Raw genomic sequence first — 5,591 nt, forward strand, 5'->3', positions numbered from 1 at the left:
GATATTCATGTTTGTACATTTTTTTTTAATATCAGATGTATACTAGCTAATATTGACTATTATTTAGAGCTCTGTAATAAAAAAAAATAAATGTAAGCAGAGCTCTAGATAATAAGTATGCAGGGTGGGAGAAATCTTGGGTCATTAACAATTGATTTTCTGAAATTTTCAAGAAAGGGGATTTATTGGAAATGCATCTGATATATGTAATGTATAAAACTATATTTAAAAGAAAAAGATGTTAAGATGATGAGGAGAGCCACCTTGTCAGCCAAGAGAGCAGCTCTAAGGGAGATGGTCAATTTAATCTTCACCAAGTCTGAGGCTTTACCATGAAAAATATGTGGTAAGTTTATATATTCCACAAATTTTATGGTAATAATATATATATAGGCATTTAACATTATTTTTTAAAGGTTCTTTTCTATCAGTGTTTGATTTTTAGAGTCTTACATTTGTTTTCTGTCTGGTATCGAGTGAGCTGTGTTGGATAGAAACCAACTGTATGCAAGTTATTATCAATGAATTTGTAAACTTATTTGGGTCGAACAAATTTTTATTCAAAGTCTGTAACTGTTTGAATATTGAATTGATATAGAATCATTTTCATAAAAGCGTGGACAAGACGATTTCTTGGCTCTCTTATGTTATCTATTGACTGGGTCAGATAAGGTGAAAGTTTGTCTGTAACGCCCACTCGTCACATTGAATGTGTTATAGACATTTAAACTTGGGTCGCCAAAGGTTCTAAATGCCTACATCAAATAGTATGAATTACTAGCAGAGGACTCAACCTTGTGTGTTGATTTAAATGTTGAATAATTATTTTCTTTTTTTCTTCTCTTGTGCCTACATGTACTTTGCTCTTTTATTCTATTTGAATCCCTATTGGAAGGCCTCTGACAGACTGAGTGAGCGTAAAATCACTGTTATCAATAGCCAATGGCAAACAAGTTAAAGGTACTGTAAATTCAGAAACTATTGCATGCAATTATTAATAAATAAATTTGGTGTATTTACTGTCTTCTGATTGGTTAAAAGTATTACTTTTATTTTCAATGTTGTCAATTTTTATGGCGACACGCCCACTCTGACATTGTATATTCATACGCCAACATCCGTGTACGTTGTGATGGTTAATATAAATAATATAAAAAGTTCTTTGAGCCTTATTTTTGATAGAAATTTATTTATAATATTAATGAATGGCTATAATTTATTTTGAATTTATTGAACCATAAAACTAATTTTTGACTCTCCACATTTTACATAATCCGCTTCGCGGATTATTCAATGTGAAGAGTCAAAAATTAATTTTATGGTTCAATAAATTCAAAATAAATAATAACCATTCATTAATTGCGATTTTGTAATTTTAGACTAAAATGCGATTTTAATTTTTGCGATATTGAGAAAAATCCTGTTTAATTCATATCAAAAAATTCAAAATGCTAGTTTAAATTATTGCCAATACAACCATATTGCATTTTTCACAATAATAAAAACATTGCAATAGTTTCTGAATTTACAGTAATTGAGTTAGTATTATTAGCAACATAAGTATTGTGGTTGTCTACGCTGTTATGAAAATGATTTTAAGAACCATCAAAAGAGAACAAAACCATCCGATTTTGTAATTGAATATTCCAAAATCATTGTCTTATACATATACGTGCACTTGCATAAGGTAAATTTCTATCTCTAGCAGTTTAAAGTTTATATAGTGAAGATGATAATGTATAACAGGTTTTAATAAATGAAACATAGCATTATTTTGTTAGTCTTCTTAGAGACGGATTGATCTGTAAAACAAGTACCCGGTAATAATTTTTTTATTTTTTTTATTTTTAGGTTGTTATAATGATGATGTTTTCATGGTGTTGGGAGTAAGACTTGGATGTCTGATATTGTTAACATGTTGGTAGGTAATCAAGCATCTTTTTAGTAATATAATATTTGAAATCAATTTCATAAGGTTCTTTAGTACCAAAAAAATAATTTTACACTGATGAGGTACCGGTTGAATTTTTTTGGTAAATATAAAACTCAGTTTATAATTAAGAATACCAAATATTTTTCCCATGATTTTTTGTTATCCTAGTGCAATTTTAAATTTAGTACATGTGAATAATTTTTTTTAGGAAAGTTTAGTATAACTGACTACTTTTCTATTCCAGGTTAGCATCAGGTTTCCATTGGGTTACTTGCTGGGATAAAGCTGTTATAAGGTGAGAACTTATTCATCAACATACAACTTTAATGTGTTTATGTTATAGTGTGATGAATGTCACTAAATATATTTCAATATATATATTTTTTTTTAATTTACAATTAAAAAAAATCAGTATTCAATCTTTTCATTTTAAAATAATGTACCCTTTAAAGCAGAGATTAGATCTGAAGAAGATATATGAAGGGGAGATAACAATAAAATCGGATATTTTTGATACTATTATATTTTTGAGTAATCAATATAAGTAATAAACAAATTGTTTAACATACACTGACGCAGGGCTTCCAAAATTATTTTTAGCCAGCCGGACATTTTATATATTATCCCGATTTTAATCCCTTGAGACTAAATAAACAAAAGTCAATTATGGTAATCAGTTGCCGAGTTGGACATCCCAATGATTGACATTAAAAAAAACCGATATTAAACTTTCTTTGATTCAAATTCGAAGTTCTGACGTAAACTGTTAAATTGGCAGTGCATCATTCGAAGTGTGCAACATCAGCGTACTTATATCTGCCTTAGACTCTTTATTTGTGCAAAATAACTTTGTCAACTTTACTTTCGTTTTTAAACCGGATGTTATCTTGACAATGGTAAAACATGGACCAGAGACGGAAATGTAAATTCCGTGTACGTTTGCAAAGCATGAATGAGTGTAAGTAGCTCTTTCTACGTTATTTCTTCAAGAAAATATTCGAAATAAACGTGAGATAAAGGTTAATCAATGACAACTTAAGCATTTTTTATACGCCCATCAAATTTTTGACGGGACGTATTATGGTATACAAATGCCCGGCGTCCGTCCGTCTGTCTGTCCGTCCAGCTTAAACATGTCGCACCGTAACTTGAGAATGACTTATCCAAATTTCATGAAACTTAACATAGTTGTTTCTTATGATGGTCAAAGATCTGTATACTTTTTGGTGAAAATAAGATTAAAACTTTTTGAGTTACGGGACTTAGTAACTAAAACAGGTGTGTGGTTTTTTTTCACATGTCGCGCCGTATCTCAAAAACAATTTATGATTATTGCTTAAAACTTTACACACTTCTTAGTTATATTAACCTTAAGATCTGTATACTTTTTGGTGATGATTCAAAATTTTATTTTTGAGTTTTTGAGTATTTTGTAAAAAAAGGGGGAGGGGTTTTTCACATGTCGCGCCGTATCTCAAAAAACGATTTATGATTATTGCTTAGAATTTTACACACTTCTTAGTTATATTAATCTAAAGATCTGTATACTTTTTGGTGATGATTCAAAATTTTATTTTAGAGATATTGAGTTTTTTGTAAAAAAAAAGGGGGTTTTCGCATGTCACGCCGTATGTCAGAAACTATTTATGCTTATTGCATAAAAATTCACACACAAGACGAAGGGCGTATCATGCGCTCATGGCGCAGCTGTTTATTGAAGAAATTAGGCTGCATAATTAAATTTCACACCTGCGCACATGCGCACACGTGTACTAGTTCAAACATGTCTCTGGTTCAAACAACGTGGTTATGACGATTTTTCCATTTCACCTTTTTAATTTTTTCATCAAATCATATTTGTAAACGTATTTCTGATAATTTAAATCTTTTTGACTACATTAATTAGATGCAAACCGCTGAAATGTAAGAAAATAACTTTGAATAGACCGATCAATGTCCGGTTCAAAATAGTTTACCTGTCACCTGAACAGGTAAATTTTAGCTGTTCGACAACTAATTAGCCTTGATTAAAATGAGAAGGTATTAAAGTAGGGGTTGTTTTGATAGTACTTAATGATCATGTCACTTTTATGACCGGAAATGTGTGGCTGTTAAAGGCAAAAGGTTGGGTCAAAAAGATCGCGAATTATGTTAAAATGACCGTCTCTTAACAGCTTAAGAAAGCCTTGAAAACTAAAAAGTAGATGTCCATTTCATGCTTTGCCCAGCCGGACTTTTACCGGACAGTATACAAATGTCCGGAATATATGACTGTTTTGGAAGCCTTGCACTGATGTCTGTTTCTTTATTCCTGTTAGATTATTTTAAAATTAAGAATCAACAATTGAAATTTAACTTTGTTTCTTTTTCAGTTGAAAGAGTTGTTGTTGCTGCCTTCCTTGTATGGTAAAATCCTCAGACTATAATCCTGCAAACCATTGGATGAACTGTTGCTATCTTTTGTAAAAAAATCAGCAGATATTTGTCTCATAAGCAGAATGAATTATAAATGCAATTAATTTTTAATGCTTTATTATTCAAATTATAAATATTTATTTCATTATTTTTTCTTGCATTCATTTATTGTTTTGTGATTGAAGAAATATAAAAAAAAACTGTGAAATTATTCTTATTTGAGAGGTCCCAAAGGTATGATGTATGGTTTCACAAGATACCCATAAGACTTGCTTCCGTTTACATATATTTTTTAAGTTATGTACACTGGTTAAGAATTATAAGTCCTTTGTGAAATGATTTTTTCTGGTTAGAAACCTATTAAGTAGGACTTTGATGGCCAAACACTAAAAGGGAATAAAACAAATCCCCTATTAAACAATTTAAGTACTGAGTTTTTGGTGCAATATGAACTAGAAATAAAGATGTTTAGTTGGATGGTGTTTTGACTCTGCATTCTTTACATTCATACAAATTAATGGCTGTCAGTTTTATTCATTGGTTTTGTTTATATATTATAAATGCATTATTCAGCATCTGAGACCACTCAAATGAAAATTATTATATATATAATTACATAGTTTTTGCAGTTTGTCATATTTTCTCATTTTTGTGTGATTGATTTCTATATTTTTTCTCATTTATGATTATTTATATTTTAATGTTTGATTTTTGAGGCTTGTACTCGGCTTCTAAACAATTACCTCCCCCCTCCACATGTATAACAAGGATCCTGTAAAAGAAGTTTTGATTTTGAAGGATGGATGGATAATTAAAAATGCAAGATTTTTTTAATATGCTAGTTCATAATGTAAAAGTCTGCACAAGACATCTAACCCTACCTGAACACATTATTCTGACTTCCAGCTGACCAGTCTTTGCTCCTACTCCTAATTGCTGAATGCTTAGCAGGGGAGCATCAAATACCAATTTTCAATTCTTTGATATGACCCAGGGCAGGACCAAATCAAATGCCCATCTGCACTCATGTTGAGCATAAAAAGGTTATTAAAGAAGATTTGTCTGTCTGTTTGTCCATCATCATCTCTCATCCACAGCTTATAAACTATTGGAAGGTTTTCATTTAAACTTTCAGATTACCTTCTGTATCTAATGGCTGTGTGTATTTTATTTTATTATAATGAAATTTTGGGGTTCTTAATTGTAATGAATGGACCTCCTAAATATTTGAAAAAAAAGGGAA

At 30.4% G+C, this 5,591-nt stretch overlaps 1 long non-coding RNA gene across 1 annotated transcript; it reads left to right on the forward strand.

Annotated features, from left to right (window-relative positions):
- On the forward strand, positions 1–4,364 carry LOC127711577 (uncharacterized). The gene is made up of 4 exons (XR_007986791.1): positions 1–346; positions 1,852–1,921; positions 2,178–2,228; positions 4,306–4,364. It is a non-coding gene; the product is annotated as an uncharacterized LOC127711577 (long non-coding RNA).
- The last annotated feature ends 1,227 nt before the right edge of the window (positions 4,365–5,591 follow it).

This window comes from Mytilus californianus, unplaced genomic scaffold (assembly GCF_021869535.1).
Source record: "Mytilus californianus isolate M0D057914Y unplaced genomic scaffold, xbMytCali1.0.p SCAF_8, whole genome shotgun sequence".
NCBI lineage: Eukaryota > Metazoa > Mollusca > Bivalvia > Mytilida > Mytilidae > Mytilus > Mytilus californianus.